Source organism: Mytilus californianus, unplaced genomic scaffold (genome assembly GCF_021869535.1).
Source record: "Mytilus californianus isolate M0D057914Y unplaced genomic scaffold, xbMytCali1.0.p SCAF_2, whole genome shotgun sequence".
Taxonomy (NCBI): Eukaryota; Metazoa; Mollusca; class Bivalvia; order Mytilida; family Mytilidae; genus Mytilus; species Mytilus californianus.
Genome location: NW_026262668.1, coordinates 20,390,505 through 20,407,876, shown reverse-complemented (window position 1 = coordinate 20,407,876; position 17,372 = coordinate 20,390,505). Strand labels below are relative to the sequence as shown.

At 30.7% G+C, this 17,372-nt stretch overlaps 1 protein-coding gene across 4 annotated transcripts in view; it reads left to right on the top strand.

Moving 5' to 3' along the window:
- LOC127729435 (discoidin domain-containing receptor 2-like) overlaps window positions 1-17,372 on the top strand; it is a 150,372-nt gene that overhangs the window by 36,491 nt on the left and 96,509 nt on the right. For 3 of the 4 annotated variants that reach the window (XM_052237265.1, XM_052237263.1, XM_052237262.1), the window contains exon 2: window positions 13,693-13,740. The gene's annotated coding sequence lies outside the window, so the exon portion shown is untranslated. Of the gene's footprint in view, window positions 1-699; window positions 769-13,692; window positions 13,741-17,372 lie in introns of those variants that run through there. The other variant, XM_052237264.1, reaches the window with a different exon arrangement.

The following is a 17,372-nucleotide window of genomic DNA, read 5'->3' as shown; positions in this document are numbered from 1 at the left end:
TTCGGTAGCATACAGCAGCGGAATGTAACAAGTGAACTATTCGGGTTACTTCGTACGTATATACCACAACAACTGGTCTATTCGTAATTTTCCAGGAACACAAAAAGGACCGAAAAGTGTCAGTGATTTGATCTATCACATGCCGAGAGTCAATTACCATGCCATATATTAAACCAATTAACGAGTTATCGAAAGATGGGCAGTAACGCAGTTGAAACCTTTGAAGTGACGACGTTGTTATTCCTTTCAATATTACTTCCGTGGTAACACCAACTATATCAGATGCTATTTACATAATTTTAGACTTTTTTTATTCAGTAATTTTTCTTTTTGTAAAGACATTGGACTAGATTTTGATATAATGGTTTCATATAAACTGATTGTGACAGTACTAGTTCTTTATACATAAGACAATAAAAATGCATTTGTATGGAATCCCCTGGGTAAAACATTTATGGTTTTGTTGGAAAAATTAAATGCATATTGTGACAGCTTCTATTATAAATTCATGAAAATTTTCCCTCTAAAATTGGTAAAAGCATGAAAGGAATTATTTGTAAAGGTCATACAGATGTTTGCTGCTTTTATTATGTTTTGATGTCTTATAAAACGTATCAGTGATCAATAATTTGTTATTTGAAATGATTGTTATTGATTTCTTCACATTATTTGATGTCTAGGAAGGTGCCAGATCACTCTAATGAAATTCCGATAGATCGACAGGGAGATTCATTGTACACACTTCCTGTTCGGTGAATTGCAAAAGCGGTAAGTCATCAGTGCAAACTTTTGTTACATTGATAAATATAACAAGCTTTCTGATGTGAATTATGTTTGCTTAAATTGATTTTATGCAGAGGTGATATTGTGAAAACTGTGTGAAGTGGAGATTTTAAAGTTCAGAGGTCATCCACTTTTTGACGAAACTGTCGTTTGATGTGTTAACTCTAAAGAGACAATATGCGTGACAAAATGACGTTATTGAAAAAGTGGGGTCATGAGGCCATTTCTTCAGATGTAATATTAAAACTTTTGAGTTTGTTTTCAACATGATCTATCGACCTTTGCACATGTTTAGATGTTTGAAGAGTGTTTATTGATTTTCATATCAAACATTGAGGTATTGAATCTGCTTTGCAGTATTGGAAATTTTATTTCTAACCATGTGAAAGAATACTTGTGTCTTTTTTATGTATTATTTTTATTTATCCATTCTCTTTTATTCCTTTAATGTCTTGTAATAATTATAACGGCCTATATCTATTGTATTAATGTATATATTTTGAATCCTCTAAACATCAAAGACATTTTTTTAAATACCACAGACTGCTAAGAAATAGAGGTATAATCTTAAGTATGCACAAGGAAAGTATCAAAAAATAAATTACATGTGATCTGAAATTTATTCAATCCTTATAAGAATGAAATACATGTGATCTAGAATTTATTCAATCCTTATAAGAATGAAATACATGTGATCTGGAATTTTTTCAATCCCTATAAAAAATGAATGACATGTGATCTAGAATTCATTTGATACTTATAAAAATGAATACATGTGATCTGGAATTTATTCAGTCCTTATAAAAATGATTTACATGTGACCTTGAATTTCTTCAATCCTTATAAAAACCTTATATTCCTATCATATTCTTTATATGTTTCATTTGTTTGAAATTAAATGTATATTGTTGTTTATAGAGCAGTTTCTGATATTCTTTTCAATCTTAGTTATTATGGAATCCTGGCTCACTGCTAAACAGTAGTGTCAGATGAATAGGTTGGATGTAAAATGATACATTGTTGGATAGCATTCATTCCTTAGTACATACATTTAGTTTGCAGCAAATCTGTTGACGAATTATTTCAGAAATGATGCATAATAGATACCAATATAGATTTAAAGTCTATATATACATATATATAATAAGCAAACCTTATTGATTGAAGTCGTTAATCAACAATAATTAATGATGCTGTTGATGTATATTTTTTTTAGGTTATTGACACATGTGCAGTAACTAATGTGGACTGCTATGATTATGTCATAACTAAAAGATTATTTTTTTTTAAAGAGTTATCTCCCATTTACAGGAGTGAATCTTGTATTATGTGAAATTCTTGTATACTTTTACTTTTTCTGTTAAAGTAAATTGTAAAAAACTTTTAAATAATTTATCAGACTTTTATGAAACAATTAAAAATTCTAAATTTTTATATATATATATGGTCTGTTGTCTCAGCAAATATTTTTGTTATTTAATGTTATCCTTATTAGGCATTACACTTAAAGATTCAATGCTAAAAAAAAGGATATTCATATATATAAAAATAAGGAGATGTTTTATGCAGGGATGGGTTAATTGTAATCTGTAATCGTAATCGATTGTAATTGATTACATTTTTCCAGTAATCGACAGTAATCTGTAATCGAAGACATTTTCGATTACATGTAATCGAAATTTTTATGATTGCCAATGAGACAACTATCCACCAAGGTTCAAATAAAGTGGATGTAAGCAATTATAGGCAACCGTACGGCCTTCAGCAATGAGAAAAATCCATACCGTATAGTTGGCTATAAAAGGCCCAGACATGAAAAATATGAAACAATTCAATTGAGAAAACTGACAGCCTAATTTCTAACAAAACAATTTATGAAAAACAAATATGACAGACATGAATATAGTTTTTAGGGATTAATAATAATTTCTTCTACATGTCAATAATGTAGGGCAGTTAAATGCCTAAAGTTATTTTTCTTGTATGATTTTTTTTTTTTACATTTGTCAATTTGGGGCCTTTTATAGCTTGCTATGCGATAATTACCTTGACAGAGTCAAAAAGCAAAATAGGTAGGCTGTTTCCGGCGGTGGTGCTGTCAACAATGTATTAGTTTGTGATTAGGTCTAGTTTATGGTGAACAACTAGTGGTAGGTCAATGATATTTAGTATGCAGTTGTATTAGAATTGGCACATCTCATTTTCATGGAGAGTATTTGGCCCTGCCCCCTCAGTCATGGTCTATTGACTTTGAAACTTTTGCTTAGTTTACATGTATTAGTTTGTGATTAGGTCAGCTTATAGGGAACCACTAGTGGTAGGCCAATGTTAAGCATAAGAACATCTCATTTCCTTTGAGATTATTTGGCCCTGCCCCCTCAGTCATGGTCTATTGACTTTGAAACTTTTGCTTGGTTTACATGTATTAGTTTGTGATTAGATAAGTTTAAGATGAACCGCTAATGTCAAGTCAATGATATTTGGTATGTAAATTTATTGGCATTTGCAAGTCTTGTTTCCATGGAGATTATATAGCCCCACCCCCTCATGGTTCATTGACTTGAAAACTTTTACATAGTTTACAAGTTAATGTTTGTGTTTAGGTTTGTTTAAAGGGAACGACTTATGATAAGTCAATGGTATTTGATATGCAGTTGTATTAGCATTGGCACATCTCATTTCCATGGAGATTGTTTAGCCATGCACCTTCAGTCATGGTTCATTGACTTTGAATATTTGCATAACTTACATGTTAAAGTATTGCTATTTTAATTTCAACATTTGCATTATCAAAATAACTAAAAGGCGAGACATGTCTCTGTGTTAACAGTTTATTAACTTTTACTCATTATTGAAGGCTGTACAGTGAACTATAGTTGCTAACCTTCTACATCATTTTGGTCTCTGGTGGAGAGTTGTCTCATTGGCTGCAATCATACCATCTTATTTTTATATTGTCCTCACTTTATCCTAGAACTTTACATCCAATTCTCAGGAAATTTCTATATTTGGTACTATATATATATATATATATATATATATATATATATATATATATACATTAAACATTTTATATATATATATATATATACATTAAACATTTTATTCATTGGTGTTATATCAAAGACAATATTATTTTTAAAATAAGATCAATTTATTTACTGTAAATCAGTGTCTGGAAGTTCAAAGTCAAACTGAATCTTTTGTTATTCAGTTGTATTAACACCATTCATCATACTTTAAACTGAGGCTGTCATCTTTGACATTGCATGTTGTGCTGAATTCCATGAAGAAAAGATCCAAGTTTTTTGTGTTTATTTTTTAGATCACTTTAAATTTGCTGAATCACCATTTTCAATTAACGGGATATTTTTGTTATAAATTGAGAGTTTTAGATTTCATTGAGTTAAATAACTGCTGTCAGTTAAACTGACCAAAGATTTAGGAAGATATATAGGCTTTAAACATTTTGTGTCATGATGATTGATCAGAGGCGAGTTTTTAGTCTACATGAGGCCAGTATGTCTTAACCACAGTAGCACGAATTTTGTACTTTGTTTATTTAATGTCATTGATATAAACAGCACAGTATTTTCACCTCAGTCCCTGATCTAGACATCCTATACTGGAGATACTTAAAAAAAATTGATTAAACAAAAATATTTCATGCTAGTAGCTGCTTTGGAAAAACTTTAATGGCTGAAAACTACTTTTTAATTTAGTAGATAGTACTATTCAGCCTATCACTTGTACAGTACAGTGTCATTCTGGTCCTGAATATGCACGAAATATTTTACTGCTAGATGTTCAGCAGACAGCAATCAATCCAAGCAGTGGCATTGCCTCGATTTAACCTTTTTTTTCTGCTGAAGTGAAAATGTGTAATATTCAATAAATCCAAACAGTACCTTCAAAATGATTCTTTGGTAATCAGTCAGTCATAGAACCAAAGCCTTAAAGTTTTTCTTAGGGACCATGTTACTGTAAGATGTTCCATTGATTTGATTTTTAATATATCTGAAGAAATTCAACTTGTGAACATCCATACTTTATTCCTTATTTCCAGAGAATAAATTAATTTTGGAAGTTTGTGTTTAATGGAAAGGCATTAAAGGTATATTGATACCAGAAAATCTTAAGACACAAAGATGACCATTAATAGTTAGGTTCCTGACTATGCATACATAACCACATGTATTTTTTTTTTAAACATTGATTTCATTTGTGAGAATGTTGAAGAAAATCATTACCTGGAAACTTAGATGGGTTCATTTAGAAACAAAATTGTATAAAAAAAATGATGTCATATTGATAAAAGCATACTATCTTGGCTAGTAAAAGAAGAATGAATCATTTTGTAGTCAATGTGTCAAAACGGGGGACTAATCGTTTTATCTAATATTCAAGAAATGAAAAATCCTTTATACAAAGCTGCCTAATGTCATCGTCAATTAATTACCACCAGGTTGTCATGGAAATGAGTTTTTCGTTGTTTGTAACTAATCGTATGATCATTACCAAAGCCGTAAGCTAGGTAAATTAGGAAAAAAAACGGATGTTGGTTTTATGGAAGAATAAGTCGGTAATTAAGATTTTTCGTGTGTAAGGTTCACAAAGGAGGTTTTAAACTTGTCTAATTAGTTTTAATAATTGATATTTGTTAAACTGCTGAAGTTTTTAATGGATTTGAATCAGTTTCCACAATGCCAACTGTAGTTTAAACAGAATTTAATTAATGAATTTTATACTGACCTTGGCCAAGTAATAATCTTTATTTCTTGTTAATTCTCATTGGAAGTCGTAATGATTGAAAATTCATTTGTGTGTTAATGTTTGTTTTTTTATTGAAATGAGCATGCAAGATTGGTGTTACCTGTATTACCTTGATTTAAACTGGGTGGTCAGTTGGTGTTCACAACCTTAATTTTTGTGCAGAGGTTTGTCTCTAAATGATCAAAAGTTAAACTCTAATTTTATTATATTGAAAAATTCAAAATGGTGAAAAAAATCTACTTTGTATGTTTAACTTATACACTAAATATAATACCTTTGCTCATGCTGCAAAAGGCAAAAAATCATCAGTTTTTTATCTTTTTTGAATTGTAGATACTTTGCATATATTTTCTCTTTCAGTCACCTCATAACAATGACATATCCCTTTATGAATATGAATAATATAGAAAGTTGAACCAATAGATTTTAAGATGAAGCGTTCGATTTAAGGTTGAAATGTAAATAGAAAATTTAACCTAAAATTAAAAATCAGAATTTGTTTTTTGTTTTTTTTCTGTCTCATTTAAGTTATATACCCCACATATAGAAACCTGAAAATTTTTTGGAAGTTTGTCTACAGTGAGTTATTGATATAGCTTTCACGGGCAGATCCAGCCATTTTTAAAACGGGTGTTCCAACCATTATGTCTCCATTCTAAAGCATTGATCATAAAAAAAAGGGGGGTTCCAACCCTCAGAACCCCCCTTCCCCCCTAGGCCTGCCACTGGCTTTTACTGTTAGTGAATACAACACAAAGTTTAATCACAACCTCGTTGACATTCATCATACAAGTAATAGAAAATGTACAGAGAATTAATGGTAAATGCTCATATCTTGAAGGCTAAAATTTAAGATTAGGGTTTTAACTATTTGAGATATTAACTGTTTCATTTCTATTTTATTTTATTTCTATTTACCTCATATTTTTCATTTCTATATTGATTTTTAATAGATGCTATAGGGAGTAAGTATAGAAAATATACATAGATTAAACTTTTAAATTGGTGTTTTGGGACTAAGTTTAGAAAATAGACAAAAGATTGACTTGTACCTATATGTCTCATTGGGACGTATATTGAAACTGTTATATTCTCAAGGGTAAAGGGAAATTATGAAATGGAATAGTTAACTGCAGGACTTTCATACGGTTGACTTAATCTGTATTCAAATGAGGCTTTCATTATTTGCTGACGCTGTATTTCAATTAGGATGTTCATTTAAATAGTTGTTGATCCTATTTTCTACAGGAAAGGAAATCAGCAGGAAAAAATAATCAAACATGTAAGGAATCAATAAGTTTGTTTAATTAGTACCCAACGCTGCAGCCTATTTTTATCGTAATCGCTCAGGTTAATCTAATAGTAGCTGCTGATGCATGGCATCAAGGCGTCTAATGGCTTATGTTAAATAAGGGTAGATTTGAAATATACAACACGCAATGTTAATAAATAATAGGTCGAGCTGATGTCATTTCATGTCTAATGGCTCACGTTATCATCAAAACACATATTATTGTCCTCTCAGCGTGACATCTTTCACAGGTATATTCTGTCAATGGCAGGCAGCAATAACAAAAACACAATAGAAATGGCAGAGAAATTGATAAATAATTATCTATGTATTGGGTACAGGACATTACAAAATTTTATCCGATATTAAATAAATTTGTACTCCGTGACTCTGTGTTAGGCAATAGATATAACAATGGTGTATTTTAACTTCTGTATTTATTTATTTTATAGATGAAGCCTCTTGTAAATGGATTCTAATGTAATGCATCTGCACTTAAACTAACTTTCTTTCTGTAATTTGAATTTTAAATACATTTATAACTTAACTTATTGTAATCTGTTTTGATTTGAACTAAGTTCACTTAAAATGGATGATAAAATAAGTATTGAAATTGATTATGTACACCAGCTTGGTGTTTTTTTGACAGCCTATAGCACTTGCACTCATTATCTCACTTCAAGTTTTTTAAATAAAAAAGAACAAAAGTTGATGTATGACATGCATTAATGAGACAACAACCCAACGACCACAAATAGTCATGTAGACATCAATTACTACATTTTTAGCGAATAAATTTTCCTGCTGTTTTATTTTAGCATTTCTCTTTTCTAAGTTTTCATTTCGACCTTTCAGTATATATATATATTAAAAGGGGGGATATATCTTTACAATTGTCTTGTTCCAAAACATTTTCATTACATTTTTCTTAGAGACTACAGATCACCTTCCTAACATTTTGTATCAAGCTTTGGATGTGTTTTCATGTTTAATAGCTCATCAACTTCCTGTTTACCCAATACTTATATATTCTTACACATTTGAGTATACAATGTATATATATCTAGAGTCCCAGTGTCTTGATACCTACCGACCATATTTGAGACAGATTTATCAGTCTATACATATATCTTCTTATTCATATCTTCTTCATGAAAATAATCATACATTAAAAAATAGCCAAACTTGAGAATATAATTTTTCTTAAAATTGTGACATCCTTAGCCATATCACCCGAACCCCCCATGCCCCCCCAAAAAAGAGAAAGAAAAAGTGGAAATATCCTATCTATTTATTTGATAAAATGCAACTTATAAAGATTGCAAGAAGCAAATTGTTCCAATAATAAAATTGATGATAATAGCAGGGTGATTACCTGGAAATTGTTTTCACAGAGAGGAAACTAAAACTAAATTGCTAAGAATGATGTAACCAAATTCTATAGGAAATAAATTTTTAATCCGGAAATTTAAATGTCTAAACAATAAATTATTGAGGTTTTAACTTCTGAAGAAATGTCAGTTTTATGTAAATTTGTGTATTGCGGAAAAATGAAACATTTGAAAGGTCATCTCCTCAGTGCACAACACAAATGTTTTTCCCATTTGTATATAAACCACAGCCAGCTGCATAGTGTGATCTCTGGCATTCTCGGACTATGCTCAACGATCAAAAATGAATTCCCATCTAAATGACTATTTAAAGATATTGGTAGGGAGTATCATGGGTCCAACGATTTCCTCAGCAATGTCAAGTAATGTAACGGCTGAATCAGTTAGCAGATTATAACATAGATGGATGGCTTTTTAATGACGCCAATTGTTAAAGTAATCATACAAAAATCCAGATTCCATCACCCTGCTATTGGCTTTTGATATTTTCATCATTAATGTAAAATCAGATTTGTAAATAGATCTGACGGGACTTTCAGATGTAAAACTTGTTGACTTTTCTTTAGGGAAATAACACAGCTAAAACTCTTGTTAAATCATGCAAAAAAAAAATTCCTTCCCTTCACCAAAGAACTATTTATTTTTCTGTGACGGGGAGCTGAACTGATTAAAAAACGTCACTGTTGTATTTTGCGTTATGAAGTGGCTTTCAATACTGTTTGGCACCTGTTGTTTTACTAATCAGCTGACTTCAATGAAATTTGGTAGAAAAGTTCTATTTCTATATAAAACTTAATACTTTGGGTCAGCAAAGACAGAATTGAGGCAAGATTGTTATATAATTAAAGTAAATTTAATTTGTTTGGCAGCGCTGCATAAAATTGTGTAATTACATAGGCAATAAGTACAGAGGGTAAATTAGATTTAGAAAGAGATGTAGTGTTAAATTGTATTGTATGCATCTAAATGGTACAGTAATAGGCTAGTTAATATATCTTATTTATTTTACAACTTGAATTATAAGGACATAATAATTCGGTAATGAAATGATTAATGTTTTCTATTGTTTTCTATTGGTTTATTAGATGAGGTTTAAGTTTTTTGAGTGTTTTTTACTGATTACATTTCAGACTTTATTATTATGTCTATTTCATTTATTTTTAGTTTCAATCTAACAACTCACTTGTAATTTGGTGATAAAAACTCTAAAGATGCATAGCTTAAATCCGGCTGTTTTCTCTTTTGAATTGTTTTGCATTCCCAAACCTAAACTACAGGCATTAATTGTAAGCATGCAGTGTGCATCTTGCAATAAAAAAAATAATGATGCTTTCTTGCAGTATGCATGCAGCAAGCTTAAGTGATGAGTATTCTTCAAGTATGCAGTTTGGTTTGGGTTTGTCATCCCTGTGCCTTTTATAGCTTTACTTTAATGGAATGGTTTTGCTCATTGTGTACGATGACCTTCAGATGTTGATATCCTTATTCTTTAGTTTTCGGTGGATCGATTGTAATCCCATTTGTAATCATAACACATCTTCTATTTTTATAAAAATAAGGAGATGTGGTATGATTGCCAATGAGACAACTATCCTACAAAGTTAAAATGAAGTGGATGTAAGCAATTATAGGCAACCGTATGGCCTTCAACATTGAGAAAAACCCATACCGTATAGTGAGCTATAAAAGGCTCGACATGAAAAATAACTGACTTGGGACAGGCACATAAAGAATGTGGCGGGGTTAAATGTGTTTGTGAGCTCTCAACCCTCCCCTAACCTGGGACAGTGGTGTAACAACACAACATACTTAAAACTTGTGTTTTGTAGTTTTCACAAAACATTTAAAAATTAGTGATTCTTCAAAATTTGTCACTTTGCTTAGCATGTTACAAAAAACTTGTTACATAGACTATATTCAACAAGGCATTATTCTAAACATTTTATTATTTTACAAATCATAAAGTTGTTCATGACCTTGAAAACTAAAATTTAATTTGAAAATGCTGATACAAAGGACCTTATTCAACACTTTAAGATTCTAATGTTTACAATTTCTGTAGAAATTTATATTTCTTAAAACAACCTTTTAGCCATTCAAACCATTCAGTGAGAAGATGTAAATTTGAGAAAATGAAAGTTGCTATTAACTTTGACACATGATAAAATCTTAGAAAAGTAATAGATGTTTTCTTTATCATAATTAGTTTTATAGTGTAAAATTTTACAATCTGACCAGAAAGTCAATTTGTGGTTAAATAAATACAAGGCAGGATACTTGTAACAAGTTACCAGCAAATTGTGATTTCTTTTCATCCAAATGGGTAAAGTGTAAAGCTACTTCAGCTTGTTCCATAAGTTTTTGGTGAAACACAGGATAGATTACCTTAGCTGTATTTGACAAAACTTTTAGGAATTTTGGTCCTCAAGGCTCTTCAATTACTTTATTTGGCCTTTTTAGCCTTTTTTTATTCGAGTGTCACTGATGAGTCTTTTGTAAACGAAAAGCGCGCCTGGCGCAAATACAAAATTTCAATCCTGGTATCTATGATGATAAAACTGAGAATGGAAATGGGGAATGTGTCAAGAGAAAACAACCCGACCATAGAGCAGACAACAGCCAATGCAGCGAGAAACTCCCGCACCCGGAGGCCTCCTTCAGCTGGCCCCTAAACAAATATGTATACTACTTCAGTGATATTGGACGTCATACTAAACTCCAAATTATACACAAGAAACTAAAATTAAAAATGAGACAAGACTAACAAAGGCCAGAGGCTCCTGACTTGGGACAGGCTTGAAAATGCGGCGGGGTTAAACGGAGTTTATTTATTCCACGTTCATTTTCGTTGTCTACACATATAAACCCTAGTGTTGGTCATCATACATTTCTTTCCATAGTTTGTTTTCGTCCCTCTTTCCAACTTATTTCTTCAATTAATTATTTCACGCAAGTAGGGAACAGAAATTACATAATAGAAAGATTACAGTAGTGGCTTGGCCAAGTTGAAACCACGTACTCTAAAGCTGTTGAAACTAAATTAAATTAAATACCCCAATAAAAAATGATTGTTCATATTTTGAGGTAACACAGTTGGTAGATTTTTCTTTAATTTGAGTGATTTTTGTCAAAAGCAGTGAGTACACTCAAATAATTTAGAATTTTCTAGTTTGCATTTATTATTATAAAATAATTCTCCTCCCCAGTAACTAGTGTTCTCTGGCTTGTGGGCTGAGTATGTATGACAGATCTTATAGGTAAAAAGTAAGATTGCCACTCACCAGGCAATGTTGACCTCTGTTCAAGGCGATTCAGTTCATAGGCTCTTAAAGTTGCTCTTTTTTCTTCCAAAGATTTGGTCACCAGCATAACAGGAACCCTTGGTGAATGCATGGAGCCATATCATTTTTTTTTCATTTTGCTTCTTTTTTCTACCATCATTTTATTAAGATTTTCCCTTTCTTGTACAAGGTCATTTTGTTTTGATGGGCAGTCCAGTTTCTTCCACCACTGTGACTTAACCACTATGGAATGTATGGAAAGTGGTGTTAACCCTCGAAATCAATCAATCAAAATATAAAATAAGAAGATGTGGTATGTTTGCCAATGAGACAAATCTCCACAAGAGACCAAAAGACACGGAAATTAACAACTTTAAGTCACCGTATGGCTTTCTACATTGAGTAAAACCCATACCGCATAGTCAGGTATAAAAGGCCCTGAAATGACAAGTGTAAAACAATTCAAAGAGAAAACTAAAGGCCTTAAGATGCTGAATATAATTTTAAATGCATCATACAGGCATTTTGAATTTCTATTACTTAAATTTGTGATGCTCAATATAGAAAAAGAGTTGTGCGATGAACGTCAAGGAAACCCGCACAGCAAAACAAATTTATCAAGGTCACTAAACAACCTTGTCTGCAAGCTACAAAACAAGATATGAATTTTAAAAAAGGTTTGAATTTTACATAAAAAAGGACTTATTAACATTAAGTATTCCAATTCCTCTGTATAGTAATTACAAAAGATCAATTTTACCATTTTTAAGTCGTTTAATTATCTATTGTTAATGTGAATTTGAAAGTTTCAATTAGTTGAAAAATTGTGAGTTAGAAGCAGATTTATTTGAATTTAAGGCACATTGACTTTGTAATATGATATATAAGAAATATATTACAAAGTTAATGTCAGATGATGTTAAGTGTACATTAATTGACAATAGATGCATAACAAATAAGGAATTTGGGTAATTATATATTCTTTTACCAAAGTTCATTTGTCAGTTTCTTATGAGCTTGATTAAAAAAGATTTTGATCAACAAGCAGGTCAAAGACTTCTAAAAACAAAACACTCTATAGATATATTCAAGGTCACATTAGTTATAGTGCATGAAAACCCACTGTTTGTCTATATAAGAATAAGAAGATGTGGTATAATATTACCAATGAGACAACTTTCCACCAGAGACAAAAAGGACTTAAAGGGGCACTAGCTACGAGATACATAAAAAATCTAATATATGATTTTTTTTTGTTCAATCATTAATGAAAGTGAAATAGTGAAATAATTATTCGCTTTTAGCCGCCTGTCGAGTATGGTTCAATTTTGTCAAAATAAGCTAAGAAACATTGATGATGAATTATTCACTTGCAAGTGAATAATTCGACCTCATTGAATCCATATTCATGTGAACTTCAATTTAACCCCTTAGCTAGAGATGGATAACACGTGAATTGTATGTGTAAAGTTATTTAAAGGAAAAAAATGTCAACATTGAACGTGAAACAAAGGTAAATCATTTGATTGACTGATCCGATCCACAAAAAATCATTCTTATACAGGTAAAAACGATGATAAACATATATTTTTAATCTATAATATGAAATTAAACAGACCTAGAAAAATCCAATAGCATGAGTTCGCTTAATCTATTTATATCTTTATTTATGTTTACATCGCTTATATGGTCATCGGATGACTTTGGAGGTCAACTCGATAGTTAATTAGATGGTGTCTAGACTAAAATACACATGAAACGAAGCTATGTGTTATCATGCCCATGTCCTGTTAAATGTTATTTTTAGACTTTTAAAAGTTTGGATAAATGTTTTACATTGTTATAAATCAAATATGAGAATTTGAGTCAAATCGGTGAACATGAATTTGACAGCTAGTGCCCCTTTAAAAAGTTAGCAACTATATGTCACTATACAGCCGTCAACAATGAGCTGAACCCAATTTACTGTATAGCAATCTATAAAAGGCTCTGACATGACAAATGCAAAACAATTCAAACATGAAAACTGATGGTGTCTGCAAAGTGGTATTTCATAGAAATGTGTGTGTTAACAGGAGCTGCTTTATACTCTACCTGAAGAAGATTGGTATCTGGCCATTAGTGGAATTTCGTTAATTGTGAAGTAAATAAAAATGTTATTGTCTATTTTCAGGGCATTGATACCTAGACAAAGATGAGCACAGAAGAATGGATTAAACAGGTATTAATATTAAGGCTACTTGTCAATGATATAAGGGACTTATTATTTTTGTTTTACCTATTTTAAGCAGTAAATGGATATCAGTGTCTTACAGTAAGTTTACTGTCAGCTGCATATTAAAAGTTCAGAGTTCAATAATGTCCAGCATTGACTTATCCACTAAGATAATGAAAAATGGAGATTGTTCAGACTAATGACATTATCTTATTGATTGAGCCATATTCAGACAGCCTAGACTGAAGCAATTAATTAATTAGATTCCAGATATATACTTTTGAAGGTACAAATAGAAAATTTTGGATAATTATGGTTTAACTTATGATTAAGGTGAAGCTTAGGGGGTAAAAACAAATGAGACATCAACATAACAATAACAAAAAATTCATAAGGGTTCTGCAGAACCCAGTGTCTCGCCTACTTTTGTTGTTAGTCGCAGGCTCAACAAAAATGGGGAAAAAATTATTAAAAATTTTCCTCTAGATACTATCTTTTGATTGTAAGAAGTTCTGTTCAAGTTTGGTAAAAATCCAAGAAGGTTTATGAATCTGTGATAAATATTTTAAAAACTTTAACTGCAGACTGTACGTAATGTTAACTGGAATAAAACTAAGTCCATTTATAAGTAATAAAGGGAAAAACAGGAAATAAATTTTTACAAAATTTCCTTCTAGATACTAGCTATTGATCATAAACAAGCTTCTGTCCAAGTTTGGTACAAATCCAGGATAGTTTAAGAAAGTTATTAAAATTTTGAAAGCTTTAACCACAGAGTGAATGTAATGTTAACTGGCAGAAAAACTAAGTCCATTTCTAAGTAAAATACGGATAAACAGGATTTTTTTTTAACAAAATTTACTTCTGAATACTATCTTATGATCACAAACAAGCTTCTGTCCAAGTGTGGTACAAATCCAGGATAGTTTAAGAAAGTTATTAAAATTTGAAAAACTTTAACCACAGAGTGAATGTTATGATAACTGGCAGAAAAAGTAAGTCCATATATGAGTAAAAAACGGATAAACAGGATTTTTTTTTTTACCAAATTTTCTTCTGGATACTATCTTATGATTATAAACAAGCTTCTGTCCAAGTTTGGTAGAAATCTAGGATAGTTTAAGAAAGTTATCAAAATTTGAAAAACTTTAACCACAGAGGGAATATTTGTGGACGACGCCGCCGTATGAAGACGATGCAGAAGGAATGTAGGATCGCTATGTCTCGCTTTTGCGACAAAAGTCGCAGGCTGGACAAAAAGCAAAAGGCACAGATAGGTCAACAATGGTTTCTTCAACAAATGACTAAAATCGTAACAAGCTAACCAGTTGTTGGTTAATTTCCTTTAATTTGAAATTCAGATGCTGCATGACATATAGAAAATTTTTATGATGATACAGAATGAGCATTCCAAGGCATTATTAGATTTAGATGGACTGTGATGAAAAGATCCCTTTAGAATAGAAACCTTAATGTAATTCTTCTAAAGTACAATCCTATATTACATAGACATTCAACCTTTAATTTTGTGACTATGAATAAACCACTCATTAAAGTCTCCAGTTTTTATCACGTAAATCATTCCCTGTATCTCTGACAGACAGTTTGTTACAGAATATGTTAACCCTGTTATTATTGGTCAATTATGATTTAGTAAAGATAAGTTTGATTGGTCAATCACCTTTTCTCTCTACACAACAATAGATCATCATCATTCTGTGATAAAGGGGGATAACATATCAGAATATTTATTAAATTAGATAGATAGGTGTTGGAGATTCTGCCATCTAAAGCATTCAACTCTTAATTAGGACATTGGCATAGATCTCATCCTAACAGCTTGACTTATCATGACTGACTTTGTACTGTTACAGACATTATAGTCATGGGCAGGGGTTCTTAAAAAGTGCTTCATCAGTCCTTATAAATTCATGTGTTTTAAAGATTCATTGTTTCATTCGATGCTATTGTGAAAGTTGGGACAGGATAGTGGTTACCCAAAAATTAAATCTCACATTTTCAATTTTGGTAACATAATTTGTTTAACGAATTTCCTGAAATAACAACTTGTAACTTACTCACAAAAGTCACTAAGGAGATTCTGAATTTCTTTGCTTTAATCCTGATTTATAAAGTTCAATGCCTTACTTTCACACTGCACTGCTTATGTTATTTTGATTGATAATTCTTCAAAGACCAATGTTTTTTACAAATTATATACAGTTTTGAAAACGAGATGGAGTTTCTCAGCTTAAATCTCATCGAAGGGCGATAGTCTTATAGATAATCTGTTTATTGCCATTTTCCTAGGCAACATCAGTGACATTGGCATATTACGTCAAATGTACTTTCTACTTGACTGAGAAAAAGCATTCTCAGTTGAGTCGCTTGATATAGAAAATAATCAGAAAAGAAATAAAGAAAATATCTTTAAACATGTTTCTTTCAAATTTAATGCAGCAAAAACAATGTTTTGACAATGTAAGTTTACTGTCAACTAGCTGGAAATCCTTATCTAAATATTCAAAGATTTTCTTATTTGATCTTACTGATTTTTGTGTTAAAAATCTTTTTTTTGTTCTTGTGGAAAATTTAATTTGATTTTGTTAAGCTTTAACTTTTTCAAATATATTATATAAAAGCATACAATGTATTAATTGTCTTTTCATCTGTTGTTTACTTCATGTAAAATGGCCTTAAATGCGATTAAGTCTTTGAAATTATAAAAGATTTTTAATATTTGCTAGAGATAAAACTTCATAGAAATACTTGAAAATTTAAAAAGAGAAAAAATGCTCGTGTCATGATTTAAACCAAAATTTTTGTTTGTACAAATTTGTAAGATTTTGCGTAAAGATAATCATGAATTTGTTCAACCCTGCATTGCAAACCATAGACCAGTTTGTAAGGGAAGTGATACTATCAAACAGAAAAGGTCGCAGAATTCTAAATCAGACGAAAGGTGCATTCTGCTGAAAGGATAATTTTGTGAGTGTAATCAATCGTAATGAACTTGTCGATCGTAAGATATGCTTTTTCATAATTAAACATATAGAAAAAAGTAAAACAAAGTTTATTGAATAGTGTTTCTGATAAGAATTGGAAGGTTATTATTCAACAGAAATCAGGCCTTATTAATTAGTCACTGATATGAAAGAGGGGAGGTCACGACAGGGAGGCTTTTTATAAAAAAAAAGAAGTTCTGTTATGTGTCAAAAATATAAGTAAAATAAAAAGAATGACATAAGTTTTATCAAAATCTTATTTAGAATGTAGCATACATTTTTAGAATATTTTTATTTTATCCAATATAAAAGAAAAATCTTTTTTTTATCAAATTCTTAGACAATTTATTAAAGTATTATTAGTCTGATTGAGAATACAGCATAATTCATTTTAATTAATTATTTACCAAAGTTTTATCAACCTTGGTCTATTTGATATGTGTTTTCTGAGAAAAATTAAAGGAGAATCTTTTAGATCAGAAAATATATGTAATTATGGTTTGTACCATTTTGGGCCGTAATCTGTAAACTGTTAATCTTACAACATTTGAGAAAAACTACCAGTATTCCCTGTATTTTAGTGGATGGTTCCCCTAAATACTTATAAATTTCTATTTTAATTAGCTATTTTAA